The sequence below is a fragment of the Narcine bancroftii genome, chromosome 3 (genome assembly GCF_036971445.1).
Source record: "Narcine bancroftii isolate sNarBan1 chromosome 3, sNarBan1.hap1, whole genome shotgun sequence".
Lineage (NCBI taxonomy): Eukaryota > Metazoa > Chordata > Chondrichthyes > Torpediniformes > Narcinidae > Narcine > Narcine bancroftii.
Genome location: NC_091471.1, coordinates 334,739,571 through 334,756,448, shown reverse-complemented (window position 1 = coordinate 334,756,448; position 16,878 = coordinate 334,739,571). Strand labels below are relative to the sequence as shown.

Here is a 16,878-nt window from a genome sequence, read left to right as displayed (position 1 = left end):
TCACATCTCTCTTTCCTTTACCAAGGACAGGATTAGACATTTAATTGGGGTATGGGAAAATATGATGCTGTTAGGCAGGAGCTTGGAACACAAATTAGGAGCAGATGTATTTGGAGAAAAGCATAGCAGAAATGTGGCAAATGTTCAGAGACGCTTTGCACAGGTATATTCCATTGAGGCAGAGAACAGATGGTAAGGTGAAAGAACCATGGTGTACAATGGATGTAGAAAATTTTAATTAAGAAGAAAATAAAAGCTTATGAGATGTTTAAGCTGATTGGATCTGATAGACCTGTAGAGAATTATAAGTTTGCCAGGAAAGAGCTTGAGAAAGGACTTAGAAGAGTGGAACAGTTGGCGTCACAGTTAGTGCAATGCCTTTACAGCTCTAACAATTGGGTCTAGACCAGGGTATAACTCCCGCACTGTCTGTAAGGGGTTTGTACGTTCTCCCCGTGTCTGCATGTGCTTTCTCCGGGGATTCTGGCTTCCTCCCACCATTCAAAACATACCAGGTAGATTAATGGGGTGTAAATTGGGCAGCATGGACTCTTGGCTCAAAATGGCTGTATGTCTAATGTTAAATTTAAGAGCTAGAAGGGGCCATGAGAAGGCCTTGCTGAGCATGATTAAGGCATTCCACAAGTATGTGAAGACAAGAGGATGAGTTGTGCGATGATAGGTCCCATCAGGGGTGAAAGTGAAAATGTGTGCATAGAGTCGGAGGTGGTAGCGGAGGTTATTAATGAATCTTTGCTTCAGTATTCACCAGAGAAAGGACCTCGACAATTGTGAGGATGACTTAAAGATGACAGAAATGCTTAAGCATGGTGAAATTAAGAAAGAGGGTGTATTGGAGTTTTTGAAAGGCATGAAGTTAGATAAGTCATCAGGACCAGATTTACCCAAAGGTACTGTGAGAAGTGAGGGAGAGATTGCTAAGCCACTGGCAATCATCTTCACACCATCACTGGGGACAGAAATACTGATGGATTGGAGGGTTGTAAATGTTGTTACCCTGTTCAAGAAAGGGAGCAAGAAATTATAGACCAGAGTCTTACTTCAGTGGTGGGGAACCTGTTAGAGAAGATCCTGAGAGACAGGATTTACAGCCTTTAGAGGGGCATAATCTGATTAGGGATGGTCAGCATGGCTTCGTCAGGGAAAGGTTGTGTCTTTATGAGCCTAATTGAATTCCTTGAGGATGTAACAAAGAACATTGATGAAGGTAGAGCAGTAGATGTAGTGTGTATGAATTTCAGTACAGCATTTAATAATGTTCCCCTTGCAAGGCTCATTCAGAAAGTAAGGATACATGGAATCCAATGAGGCCTTGCTATGTGGCTACAGAGAAGGCAGAGGGTGGTTGTGGATGGTTTGTGTTCTGCATAGAGATCAGTGATCAGTGTGTTCCACAGGGATCTGTTCTGGGACCCCTCCTCTTTGTGATTTTTTTAAAATCAATGACCTGGATGATGAAGTGGAGGGGTGGGTTGGTAAGTTTGCAGATAACATGAAAGTTGGTGGTGTTGTGGAGGGTTACCAGAGGACATTGATAGGATGCAGAGCCGGGCTGAGAAGTGACAGCTGGAGTTTAACCCAGAAAAGTGTAAAGTGGTTTATTTTGGTAGGTCAAATATGAAAACAGAATACAATGTTGATGGGAGGATTCTGAACAGTGTGGACAAACTGGGGTCTATGTCCATAAGACAGGCAAAGATGCTGCATAGGTTGATGGTGTTGTTAAGAAGGTTTATGGTGTATTGGTTTTATTAACCATGGAATTAAATTCAAGAGGCTTGTGGTAATGTTATAGCAAGATAAGACCGTAGTAAGACTTCACTTGGAATATTGTGTTCACTTCTGGTCACCTCATTGCAGGAGAGATGTGGATGCTATAGAGTGAGAACAGAGGAGATTGACAAGGATGTTGCTTGGATAGGAGAGCATGCCTCATGAGGATAGGTTGAGTGAAAGTCTTTTATTCTTGGGAGCGACAGAGGATGAGGGATGACCTGATGGAGGTGTGTAAGATGTGAGACATTGATTATTTGGATAGCCAGGGCTGAAAAAGCTAATGTGAGGGGACATAGTTTTAAGGGGGGGATGTAAGAGTTAAGTTGTTCACATAGAAAGGGCTAGGTACATGGAATGCACTGCCAGCAATGTTGGTGGAGGCAGGTGTTATGGGATCATTTAAGATCAGGGAACTGAGAACAATGGAGAGTTATACGGTAGGGAAATTCTAAGCTGTTGTTAGAGGAGGTTAATATATCAGTACTATACTATGGGCTGAAGGGTCTGTACAATGCTGTAGATTTCTATGTCCTATGCTTGTGGTCAAGCTCCACAGGTCACCTTCAAATGCAACAGTGTGGGCAAAAACTGCAGATTATTTATCCACACCATGATGTACAGGACCTGAAAAGTTCCTGCATGTGATGAAAGAATTGATCCGTGGGATGAAAGGATCGATGAGGGGACAGAGAATTGCTGAAGATATGATCGTTTCTACTTATAGATGTTGATTGACTTGCTGGGCTTAAATTTTTAATTCAGGGGTACAGCATGGTAACAGGCCCTTCTGGCCCACGAGCACGTGCAACACAAATACTCCAAAGTGATCAATTAACCGACAAACCCCAAACATCTTTGAAACCAGAGCAGCCAGAGGAAACCCGAAGGGTGAAATATACAAACTCTTCACAGACCGTGCCGGGTACAAAGCCAAGTTGTAATGATAACCATGCCATTTGATGGGATAGATGTTGGGCAATTTCTCCTCTGCTGGAGGAATACAGAGCCAAGGCATTTCTGGTTCCACTCCAATGGAACATCTTGTCATGGATTACCACAGTAAATGCTTACCTTTAAAGTCAGGGCAATCTGAAGGTGCAATTTGGAAGATGATTGTTACACAACGAATGATCCAAATCTTTCTCTAGACCCTATAGCTGCTGCGTCACTGGAGGTCATGGAGAGTAACAGGGCATTGTTGGGGAAGGGAATTGGAGATGTTTGAGTGAAGGTGAGAATCTGCGGTTGAGATATTTGAATGACTGGTAAGGTCTGGGGACCTGAGCTGCTACCTCATGCCCTGATCACGATCATTTGGCCCATTTCCTTTGGAGTTAGGAAATTGGGGGAGGAGGGGGCAGTTTAAAAACCACTGATTATTATAGCATCTATAATACAGCAGTCAGGATGTCCTACAGTACGTTACTTCTGGTTTAGGCATTGTTGTCAGAACCACAACAGTTCGTGCACAGCAAGCTGTAAAAATAAAATAAAGTGTTAATGGCCAGAGATCCTATCTTTAGTTACATTGGGAGGGGTTAACTATCACTGTGGGCACTATGCGCTCCTTAAATCTAAACCATTGTATCTTCTGCTCAGACCTGAGAGAGCTGGGGGAGGCAGCATCTCAAACAGTGCAGAACCCTCTCAGCAATCTGGACTTGTATGCCTGTGTGGTTTGTGTGTTGAAGCTTGTGCAGATAGGCAGAGGGAGTCAGGTTCTCAAGCCGGCAACAATGCAAGAGCAGCACTCCCCATCTCTCCGTCTCTGTCAGACAGTGCAAAGGTGAAATATTGTGGCATGGTCTCACTGTTGGCACCCTCAGACAGCACCAATTCTTCCACTGTGCTGGGTTTATGTTGGACACCAGCCCATTTCCGAAAGTGAAAAACAAAGTTGAGTCACGGAACATCCACAGAAGTGAAGAGAGTTCGTATAAATCAGTCCATACAACACAGAACATTACAGTAAAGGCCCTTTGGCCCATGATGTTGTGCCGACCTATGTAAACCTATTCAATAATCTAAACCTTCCCTCACTCATACCAATAACCTTTATTTTAATCCATGTGCACGTCTAGGAATCTTTTAAATGGCTCTATTGTACCAGCCACTAGCACCACCCCTGGTAATGCATTCCAGGTACCCACTACTCTTTGTCAAAAACTTACCCCAACATCTTCTCTAAACTTTTTCCCCCTCACTTTATACTCATGTCCTTTTATATTTGCTTCTGATGCCTTGGATAAAGATGTAGGCTGACACCCTATCTCTGCTTCTCATAATCTTGTAGACCAAGATTAGTATAGCATTAGCATCAATGAGCATAAATCAACAGAGAGGCAGTGGGTGGCATTGTTCTGTGTGGGCAAGAGCCCGTCCACAGGACGAAGATCCAGGTTCAACTGCTGTTCCATTCTGCTGCCGATCCTCTTCCATCAATTTCCTCTGGGGTAACTCATCTGGTCCACCTGTGAGTCATATCACTGAGGAGCAGAGCCCACCCATTAGCCAGCTGGTGATCATCAGCACCCACCACCGGCTGCAGGCACGTTTGTGTAGGGCCATACCATGAGAGGCTCAGGGTGGACCTCCAGCCTGCAGCAATGGGATTGTGCATCTTCTCTTGGTCAGCAGTAAGAGCTTCCTTCCAGCCAGGCCTTTCCACCGCTGGAGAAGCAAGCTCCACTTCCTCTGCCTTGAAGGAGGGGAGTAGACAAGACTGGGACCAAGGGGCTACAAACCCATTACTTTGGAATCGAGACATGACTCACATTAATGAGGATCTGGGCCCCTACCCCTTCCCAGGTGACTTGAACCCTGCAGGAGTTGAAAATGTAACAGAGCAGTGAGTGATCCTTAGAGAGGTTTCAGATACAGGAGATCAGGACTGGCCCAACTGCTCAACACAGATTCGATGGACCAAATGACCTTTCTCTGGTCTTTCATTGTCACCATTACTGATAGCACCTTTTTAACTCAGTTGACTCAATCTAATTTCTTGCCTGCAAGGTGGGACTTAAATCTTCAGAGCATTAGCCAGTCCTCTGGCTAAATGGTGGTATGATTTAATGATGCCATTTCCAGCAAACTGCTTTCAGTTCAATTCTGTGCTGAGATCTTGTAAGCAGTGGAACGGACCGTCTATTGATCCAAGACTTAGTCTGAAAATCTGCATAAACCAATCAGAGTGAGTGGGGAGCACCTTGACAATTGAGCCCAGGTCAGCCTTCAACACCCCTACTCTCACTGACTACTGTATCGTGGTCAACTCTGGGTAAACATTTCCCAAATCGAAAAATAATCCCAGTCCAAATATAGAATTCCAATATCCAAAACCACATCCCAGTCTCAGGATGCTGGATCCAAACATAACAGTAAAATGAGAAAAAAACATGTTCCAGGAATGAAATGTTCCCGATTGTTGAGCTCCTGGTCCTCAATTAACTAAGTAAAGCCTGTGGATGGAGTAGCCTGTCTCCCTTGATGAATGGTTGACAGTTTGGAGAAACAGCGCGGGTAGTGTGGCAGTTGGTGCCACGCTATACCAATGATGGTAACTGGGTTCAAACCCGACACTGCTTGTGAGGAGTTTCTATGTTCTGCCTATGAGCTGTGTGAGCTTTCTCCAGGTGCTCTGGTTTTCTTTCACCCTTCAAATTGTATTTGGTTGGTAGATTAATAGGCTGGCACAGGTTTCATGGGCTAGAATGAATTTCTACCATGCTGTATCGTTAAAATAATATAAAAGTAAACCCAGCTCCAACAGGATGTTTGGCTGGAACAGGCTTTCAATCTCCATTCTTGTAAATATTGACGGCACATGCATGGCAATGCATAATCCCTCTACTGTGTGCACAAGTCCCTTGGATAAACAGGCAGGAAGCCCGCAGAAAACAGATGTGGAATGAAAGGAAAAGCGTGCTTCCTTGGGTGAGGCATCAATACAGGAGGTAGGCCCTGGGTCCAGGTAGACCCACATATCTGAGGGCTGGCAACTCGAATAAGGGCTTGTAGGTTCACCCTCTCAAAGTCCAACTCTTCCTCATTTAATGAATAGAAATTCTTGTGAGCTCTGGCTTTTGACAGCAATCTGTTTAATTTGCAATATTCTCTGGATTGCTCTTCTTATCGTTCACTACTTTGTATTTTTTGAGAGAAATCCAGAAGCTGTTTACCATCTGGAACTGAAATGTCTTTGATCTGGTCCCTCACACTCAATCACTGCAAGATGTAAAAGTTTGGAATGTGAAATACTGATTTATGAATTGGTTCCAATGCACAGTTCAAATGTTCTGGTTAACTGAAAAGGATACATTTTACTTGTGTGTCCTAAGTGGTCCTTGTCAATGTCGCTTATTTATTATTGCCTTAGTCACAAGAGTTCCACAGCACACAAACAGGGCCTTTGGCCCATCTTATCCAAGCTAGTCCCCTTTGCCTGTTTTTGCCCACATTCATCTAAACCTTTCCGAACCGTGTAGCTGTACAAATGACCTTTGAATTTTGCAGTTGTCCCCACTTCTACTTCGTCTGACAGCTCATGAAGGATACCCACTGCCCTTCATGTGAGGAAGATGCACAGGCAGCCGGCACGGTTGGCATAGCAGTTAGCGCAACGTCTTTACATTCCAGTTCTCCCCTGTCTGCATGGGTTTTCTCCGGGGGCTCCAGCTTCCTCTCACCGTTCAAAATATGCCAGAGGTTGTAGGTTAATGGCGTGTAAATTGGGCGGCACAGAATCATGGGCTGAAATGGCCTGTTTCCGTACTATATGTCTACATTTTTTAAATTTAATTCCCTCTCACAACTATGTCCTCCAGTTTTATATTCACCTACTTTGGGGGAAAAAAATGACTGTGAATATTGATCATTATCTATGCCCCTAATGATTTTAGAACCTTCTAGAAGCCCCCTGCACTCCAGGGAGAGAAGCCCCAGCCTAGCCAGCCTCTCCTTATAACTCAGGCCACTGCCTCATTGCACAGTCATGGTGGGACACCAGTTTAAGGATGACACCAGCACCTGAGAGAGAATGAGGGTGGTAGATGAGCACCATCTATTGCTGCATCAATCAATGCTGTTGCTCATGGCAGACAGTGGAGGCACTCAAAGCCCTTTGTAGAAACCAAAGGGCACTGGACAACAGTTGAGGTCAACAGCTGAGGTTTCATGAATGGGGGGGGTGGGGTTTAGAAAATAGACTCAGTCTCACATGGGACTCAGAGGTTACCTATCAAAGGTCTGAACGTTAATCACTGGTTCACAGCATGCCAGTTTCAGCAGTTATTACTTTTCCTCATCCAATTTCTAAGGACCTGTAGCCTAGAATTATTTTCCCAGTCTTGCTTGGTTTGTTTACAAGATTCTTCATTCAAGGGGAAGGGAATTGTCTGTCATAAGTTTGGATTTAATATGAAGAAGCAAGCCATCTAAGTATGTGAAGTTCCAGCTGGCTGAAGGAGTAACATGAGCCTTGTAGATGCACAATGCAAGTTGATGGCCAGCTCCAACCAAAGACCTCTGTGTTGCATCAGTGGCCTTGCCTCGTGCAGAATGATGACTGCACATCTTGTCAAGGATCTGGGGTCTGGAAATTCATGTCCATCTTAATATGATTTACTTCTTTTTCCTGTCCCATGTGTTGAGCAATGTGGAAAATTCCAGAAAGATGTTTGCACAGACAGGCAAAACAGCTTTATTGGAGTGGGAGGGTTGGGCTCTAATGCCATTCCTGCTCTGACTGACCCATCTCTGGGCTCCAAAGAGAGCTATCTGCTTTGCAATTGTAGGACATTGATTGGGTACAGGGGAAAGATGCTAGGAATTGAGCTATAATTAACCCTTACTGTACCTATTTGATGGGGATGATGTGGCTAGAGCTTTACTCCACTATTAAACCTAACCTGCCTGTCCTGTGAGAGAAAAGGGGGAGTAGGAACAGGTCCTTCACCCCTTCAAACATGTTCTGCCATTTCATGAGATTTTGACTGACTGGTGACTTAACATACACTCCCAACCATCCCCATATGTCTCCATTCCTTGTGACAAAAATCTGTCAGGCTTAAAGTTTAAGTTTATTATCATCTGACTGTACATGTGCAACCAGACAAAACCGCGCTTCTCCAAACTACAGGGCACACAAATACACATAATACATTTCTCACACAGCACATAATAATCACATGCCCACATAAAATAAATATTCTGGAAGCCATCCACTAAGATAGCATCCACAATTTGTAAGATAGCATCCACAATTTGTAGAAATGTCACCAAGCTCCACTCCTGCACCCTCTTCAGGTCAAGACCCTTCCAATATCCTTCCTTCAGGTCCCTTCATATCTCAAAAATTTGAGAGAATACAGACACAGATGCTTCTTTCCCTCATTTACACCAGGAACTGTGGCTTTTAATTAATTCTGTGCACTCTCCAGGTGCAACACTAGAATATAATCCTAGATTACAACTGTATGTTTCCTAAGGATTGCTATGTCTCCAAGTGTGGTCCAAATAGTAGATTCTGTTGTCTGGTCCCTTGTCTACCAGGTAGAAAGTCTAGTCTTCCATTCACTTTCTTGATTACAATCCAACATAGAAAGCAGTAACAACAGGAGGCTACTCAATCAACATCATGGCTGATCTATCATCTCAACACCATTTCCTTGCACTATCCCCACATACCAGATCATATGGAGAATTTCAGTCAGAGGAACAATGTGCGAATTGTTGGCCTGAGAGAAGGTGCAGAAGACAAAGATGCCGTGTAATTCTTTGAGACTTGGATCCTTCAAGTCCTTCACACTGATGAACTTGGCGACAAGTGGATATTGAACCTGCTCATTGAACATTGGGATCAAGGAGAATGAGTGAAGCCCACCCTCTACCTGTTCTAGTGAGCTTGTTGAGCTTTAAGGACAGAGAGAGATGATCTTGAGAGCCTGTTACGAAAATACATGGAACTCTGGTTCTTCCTTGAAATGGGACAATGTAGAGATCATATTCTTTCAGGACTTTAGTAACGTGGTGATTCAGAAAAGAAGACAATCCGAGAAAAGAACTTTAAATACACAATATTGTACCCAGCGATGTTGAGAGCTGACATTTCCAAAGGTAATATAAGATATTTTAAATGGAAGAAGGAGGTGTAAGAGTTTATTTGACAGTTATGAAGAGGAACAAGGAAGTCGATGGTGAAAGACTGGTGTAAATAAGATATTTAAAAACATAGTAAAGTTTTTTTTTGTGTGAATGTCATCTTAATTTTATTGCCAAATGTCAATGTTTATCCTATCTATGTCTCAGGGAGATTGGAGAGTGGAAAGAAGGTACTGAAGGTACAGTACGGTACAACTCTGGCTTAAGGGGAGGTGATGGTGTCAATGGGGGGAATATAGCTTTCAAGATGGCACTTTAGGGTGGGGTTCTTCGTCTTTATCACTGGAGGCCTTTGGAGGCTTTTTATGTGGGCCTTGGGGGACTTCCTGTCTACGTCACCTCCGGGGCAGAGGTTGCATGATTCTTAGCGTGAGGTTACAGATCACAAAATTATTTATATATTTGCACAGAATTTTTAATATGCTGCTATGGATAAGACATTGAAGTTTGTAAGTTTTAATGACAATGGTTTGAATGGAACTGTCAAAAGGAAAAGAATACTCTAATATTTAAATAAGATAAAAAGCCAATGTGGTATTTCTCCAAGAAACAGAACTTACAAAAGCAGAATATGAGAAACTGAGTTGGTTGGGGGTGGGGTAGGGGCGCAGGTCTTTTCTTCATCATTTAATTTTAAAGCAGCGGGTGTGACAATCCTGATTAATAAAAATGTTCCGATGGCCGTGGAAATTATTTCTATGGACCAAGCAGCAGATATGTAAAGATAAATGGCAAACTTTTCTCAGAATCTTGGACGTAATGAATATTTATGCCCCGAACTATGATGACTAGGCCTTTATGAAGGATGTATACTAGAGCGCCTCGGATGCCCCCCAAAGTTCCTCAACATGGTTATCCAACTGCACGAAAACCAACAAGGTCAGGTCAGATACAGAAATGAGCTCTCTGAACCCTTCTCCATTAACAATGGCGTGAAGCAAGGCTGCGTTCTCGCACCAACCCTTTTTTCAATCCTCTTCAGCATGATGCTGAAACAAGCCAAGAAACACCTCAACAATGAAGACGCTGTTTACATCCGGTACCGTACGGATGGCAGTCTCTTCAATCTGAGGCGCCTGCAAGCTCACACCAAGACACAAGAGCAACTTGTCCGTGAACTACTCTTTGCAGACGATGCCGCTTTAGTTGCCCATTCAGAGCCAGCTCTTCAGCGCTTGACGTCCTGTTTTGCAGAAACTGCCAAAATGTTTGGCCTGGAAGTCAGCCTGAAGAAAACTGAGGTCCTCCATCAGCCAGCTCCCCACCATGACTACCAGCCCCTCCCCCACATCTCCATCTGGTACACAAAACTCAAATCGGTCAACCAGTTTACCTATCTCGGCTGCACCATTTCATCGGATGCAAGGATTGACAACGAGATAGACAACAGACTCGCCAAGGCAAATAGCGCCTTTGGAAGACTACATAAAAGAGTCTGGAAAAACAACCAACTGAAAAACCTCACAAAGATTAGCGTATACAGAGCCGTGTCATACCCACACTCCTGTTCGGCTCTGAATCATGGGTCCTCTACCGGCATCACCTATTGCTCCTAGAACGCTTCCACCAGCGTTGTCTCCGCTCCATCCTCAACATTCATTGGAGTGACTTCATCCCTAACATTGAAGTACTCGAGATGGCAGAGGCCGACAGCATCGAATCCACGCTGCTGAAGGTCCAACTGCGCTGGGCAGGTCACGTCTCCAGAATGGAGGTCCATCGCCTTCCCAAGATCATGTTATATGGTGAGCTTTCCACTGGCCACCGTGACAGAGGTGCACCAAAGAAGAGGTACAAGGACTGCCTAAAGAAATCACTTGGTGCCTGCCACATTGACCACCGCCAGTGGGCTGATATCGCCTCAAACCGCGCATCTTGGCGCCTCACAGTTCGGCGGGCAGCAACCTCCTTTGAAGAAGACTGCAGAGCCCACCTCACTGACAAAAGACAAAGGAGGAAAAACCCAACACCCAACCCCAACCAACCAATTTTCCCCTGCAACCGCTGCAACAGTGTCTGCCTGTCCCGCATCGGACTTGTCAGCCACAAACGAGCCTGCAGCTGACGTGGACATTACCCCTCCATAAATCTTCGTCCGCGAAGCCAAAGAAAGAAAGAAGAAGAAGATTTTTAAAAGCAGCAGAGGGGAGGCAAAATATATTGATTGGAGATTTTAACTTCGGTCTGGATCCAATCCTAGATAAATCAACAAAAATGGTAACAACAGTTAAGGCAGTTAAATTAACCCTTTCGTATATTAAAGATTTAAATTTGATGGACATGTGGAGGCAGTCTAACCCCAAGGAGAGAGACTATTCATTTTATTCAAAAAAAGACACTCATACTAGAATAGATTTATTTTTACTATTGTTGAATCTGAAAAACCCAGTAGTAAAAATGGAATATTTACCTAGGTTGTTTTCAGATCACTTGCCGCTAACTCTGGTAATGCAAACAACAGAGAAGCAGGAAAATAAATATAGATGGCGATTAAATACAATGTTACTGAAAAGGGAGGATTTTATATAGTTTATAAGACAGCAGATTAAATTTTTCCATGAAACTAATTTGTGTTCAACAGACGATAGCTTTTTAATATGGGATACATTCAAGGCATACTTGAGAAGACAAATTATTTCATATACAAAAAAGATTAAACGAGAATTTAATGCAGAAATAAATAAATTGGAGATAGAAATAGGGGATATATAAAATGAATATCAAAGAACAGGAAATAAAAACAAATATAGACCATTGGAAAATAAGAAAATACAATACAATACCTTACAAACATATATAGTAGAAAAGAATATTAAACACAAAACAGAAATACTACAAACTAGGAGAAAGGCCACATAAAGTACTATTATGGCAAGTGAAGAGAAGAGCCATAAATGCTATATAGAAGGAAAATGATACAATTACAAACAATCAAAAGGAGATAAATGAAACATTTCAACAATATTATAAAAATTTATATTAATCTGACTCGCCGGGTGATGAGGTCGAAATAGTGAAGTTCTTAGATGAAGTGGGACTCCCGAAGTTGAATGATGAGGATAGAGAGGGATTTACATTTTACCAGGGAAGAAATTGAAAAAACACTGGGAACACTTCAGGCCAATAAAGCCCCGGACAAGGATGGATTTACGGTGGAGTTTTATAAAGAATTTAAAGAGCTGATAACCCCTCTGTTTATGGATATAATAGAACAAGCAGTGAAAACTCAGAAACTACCGGACTTCTTCTTAACAGCAATAATTAATGTGTTGCCTAAAAAGAACACAGATCCTATGAAGACTTCATCTTGTCGATCAAAATCTCTTTTAAATGTAGATTACAAAATAATAGGAAAAGCACTGGCAAACAGATTGGGACAGTTTCTACCTAAATTAATTCACGCAGATCAAGTAGGTTTTGTTAAAGGGAGACAAGCATCAAATAACCTGGCGTGACTATTTAACATAATACACTTAGCTCATTCACGGAAGGATCCCAATATAGTAGTATCTTTAAATGCAGAAAAGGCATTCAATAGACTTGAATGGCGTTTCTTGTTCAAAACAAAGTTAGGTATTGGACGAGGATTTATAAACTGGATCAGGGCATTATACCAAAATGCACAGGCAAAAATAAAAACTAACAATCAGATATCAGGAATGTTCCCATTAAGCCGTTCGAGCAGGCAGGGCTGCCCCCTTTCTCCGACACTATTTGTTATGGTGATAGAACCCCTGGCAGAAATTATTAGGGGCAATCCTAAAATTAAAGGTTTTGAAGTCGAACAAACTCAGCACAGATTTGTCTGTTCGCAGATGATATACTGTTATATATGTATGAATACAAAGGGTCCATGGAAAAGCTACTGGAAATGGAAGAGTATCCAGATATAAAATAAATATGGAAAAAAGCAAAATTTTACCAATAACAAACCAAGATTATGAGCGCTTTGAAGTAAATAGTATGATTAAATGGAAAAATGATGGGATTAAGTATTTTGGAATTATGCTCAACAATAATTTGAATAATTTATATAAATTGAACTATTCTATCCTGCTGGCAAAAAAATAGAGAAAGATTTGCAGAAATGGAAAGACCTGCCCCTGACCTTAATAGGAAGGGTCAATTGCATCAAAATGAAGATCAAGCCAAAGATTCAACATTTGTTCCAATCAATACCAATATATTTACCAAATATATAAAAAATATATAAAATATATATAAAATGTAAATATATATATATATATATATATATATATATATATATATAAATATATATAAATATTTAAAAAATATAAAAAACCAAACGTTTTTTAAAATAATAAATGGTTTGGTTAGGCATTTTTTATGGAATAATAAAGTACTGATGATTGCATTGGACTACAAATCAGGAGGTTTGAGGCTTCCGGACTTCAAGAAATATTATCTGGCCCCACAACTGAGGCTTTTGGCATTTTTCTTTGAATCGGATTCACCAAATTGGTTACATATGGTGTTACAGGAGAAAGATGAAGTATCACCTAAAGATTTTATCTATAGATGGAATCTGAAATTAATTAAGGAAAAGACTTCAAACCCTATACTGACTCATTTGATTAAAATTTGGCAAGATATTAATGAGAATATAGGAAGGAAAATTGGAATTTCTCTAAGGGCTCCATTATGTTATAACCCAAAGCTGCTATGATAATGGAGAATAGGATTTTAATATTTGGTCTCAGAAAGGGATTGGGTATATTGCAGATTGCTATAAGGATGGAGTTTAATGTAATTTGAACAAATGAAGCAAACATATGATGTTCCAAATGGCACCTTTTTTGCTATCTGCAATTAAAGGCCTTTTTAAGAGAAATTTGGGGGAATAACATGACTCCACCGAGGGATGAGTCAACTGGAATGCATTTTGTGGGTGGGAAATATACCTAAATTTATACTCGAATTTACTTTACCTTGCAAATAATGGGAAAAAGTCTGGAATTCATAGGTGCAGGGAAAGGTGGGAAGCAGATTTAGCAGTTAATATATTGGAGCATTCCTGGGCTGAATAGTGTAAGGATGGGATGACATCGATTATTAATGCGAGGTACGGTTTGGTGTAATACAATCTTCTCCATCAATTATATTTGACTCCGCAAAGATTGCACAAGTCAAAGCTTGAAATATCTGACAGATATTTCCAATGTGGAAAAGAAGGAACATTTCTCCACTCCGCTTGGTCGTGTGTGAAAGTTAATGTTTTCTGGCAAGAAATGTCGGAAGTGTTTCGAAAGATTACAGGAGTCAATTTCCGTGGTAATCCAGAACTATATTTATTGAAGAATTTTATAGATATTAGCAATCATCTAACTAAATTCCAAATATCATTTACTAATATTGCATTGGCTATAGCCAAGAAATATGTTGCCATCACATGGAAGTCAGACATACTGATTTCCCTGAAAAGATGTATTCCCATAGAAAAGATTACCTATAACTTGAGAAACAAACATGACGCATTCCTGAAGACCTGGCAACCGTATTTGACGAGTGTAATACTGCTGCTGTAGATTCGTTATCTGCCCTCAATCTTATTATTATTTTTAATGTGAGCTCCGGCAGTGGACGGAAAGACCACTGTATCCATTTATCTTATTTAAGTTAAGGGGAAGAGGGTAATGGGGGTGGGGGGAGGGTGCTGGAATGTTTTTGCTTTGCTTTGTTTTGGAATTTTATTTTGGTTTTGTTACTCATATTGTGATGGGCCCAGAGGACCCCAAAACCCAGCAACAATAGAAATTCACCAAGACAAATGTTTACTTAAACAAAAGTTGCTTTTAATTATCTTTAAACATGAAAACAGAATCACACTTTAACTTATCACTATTAACTTAACTAACCTAACTTAACCCCTTTCTAATTCTAAGCACACATGTATGTAATGTGTGTATAAGTTCAGAAAAATTCTTTGATTCACAGTCCAATCTCACTTCTCACTCCTCCAAGTTTATCAGTATCAGGCAATTCTTATACTGTGCACAGAATTTAATATTTTTAAATCTTCACCAGGTTCTTGTCATTTTCAGAGAGAGATTTGTTGCTCATTGGACACAAACTGATTCCTTCTGATCAGCCACGTCAGTGTCTTGCCGAAGAAACTTGCCCCATCAGAGTTTTCCAGATGATAACCTCTTTTTTTCAGGTCACACAGAGTTCCTTTTCTATTTCCCTTATCTCAGGTGAAACATTATACAATCAGGACCCAATCTTCTGAATCCATTCTGAGTCCATTCATCTTTTGCTTTCCAAAACAATAATCTATTACTCCGCAGCAAATCCAATCAATATCTTTACAAAGGCACTGGGAGCCTGGACTGTCTGGCTTGAGCAGAGCCCTGGCATTTTAAATGAGATGTGTGTTTGTATCTTTTTGTGACCTACCTAAAAAAAACTGCTATTTATCTCCCTTAAAACATATCTATGTACAATATAAAATATAACATAATCTATCACAATATATATGTGTTGCATTTTTATAAGGAAAGATCAATATATTTTGTATTTAAATGGTTTATAGATTATTTTGTTATATTTATATAAAGATTGCATACTTGATATGTGCTTGAAAAGGAAACATAAAATTTTTTTTTTTAAAAAGAAAGCAACGAAAGGATAAATATCTTGGTCAACTCCGTGAGCATACTCCAGGTTGATCTGTAGCAGCACACAAATGTGCTAGAGAAACTCAGCAGGCCTTGCAGCAACCATAGAAAGTAAAAGGCAGTCATCATTTTGGGCCTGAGCTCTTCTTCAGGAGTGCTGAAAATCAGGCAGACTTCCAAATGAAAAGGTGGTGGGGGGGGGGGGGTTGGAGAGGCAGGGGAGGAATACAGGCTAACAGGTAAGAGGTAATATGTGGATACAGTTGAGAGGGTAGGAGAGAAAGAAACTGAGAAGTGATGGGGAGAGGGCACAGGTCTAAGAAGGGTAGTTCTGATAGAAGGAAGGAAAGGGGGTGGGGAGCTGAAGGAAGGGAAATAGAGGGATGAGGGAAAGAGAGACTAGATGAGGAGGTTAATGGAAATGGAGATTAATATTAATGCTGTCCAGTTGGATAAGGAATATTAGGTGTTCCACCAAGTTGCATTTGGCCTCATTTTGACAGTGCATGAACCATGGACAGATGTGTGGGCTATTTGGTAGGATGGGAGCCATAGACAAACCTGAGGACTACTTCTCACCAAGTAGTCTGGGATTCTGCTCCTGCCTCTATCTTCTTATTGAAGCAGGGAAGAAGTGAGAAAGACTATCTGAGATATCTGATGCAGAGTTGGCAAGAAGGTTGATGTGACCCTGGGGCAGGCTCTTGCTTTAATTAAAGGGTGGTGAGTTGGTGCATTTGAGCGCAGGCCTTTGATGTATGTTTCTGTTAGGTAGGAGAATTATATATTCGAATGTTATGTTTGGAAGAGGTTATGTTTGGAAGAGGTTGCTACACAATCCAAGTAAATGGGAATCATTTGAGTGGAATGTTTTTCTTGAATGCAGCCAGGATTTCTGCAGACACTGGGCCGACAGTTGTAGTGTCAGGTATCAGCCACAGAGCAGACTGCAGCTGTCATGTTGTGGTTTCCTGCCCAAATCATTCTGCAAGATTCATGGACGGGAGCTCAGGTCCACCTTCTGGGCACCCAGTGGCATGGACTGCAAGGCAAGGGAACACAGGTACTTTCTGCCTGTGTTCTCACTCACGTTAAGTCCTGTCCCTTAACCCACAGGCACCAGATCCCAGACCTGTAGTTTCTCAATTGTAAAATGCCCAAATTAAAACAGAAAATGCAGGAAATACTCAGAGACAGTAGCACGGTTTTAAGTGGGATGAGTTGGTATTTAGGTCTGCTACATATATCCTAATTTTTATAAGCAGGTTCACTTCTGGACTATTTC

At 41.4% G+C, this 16,878-nt stretch overlaps 1 protein-coding gene across 1 annotated transcript in view; it reads left to right on the top strand.

The window, feature by feature from the left end:
- The window catches only part of acsf2 (acyl-CoA synthetase family member 2), a 178,662-nt gene that overhangs the window by 141,068 nt on the left and 20,716 nt on the right, over positions 1 to 16,878 (top strand). The window lies entirely within an intron of this gene.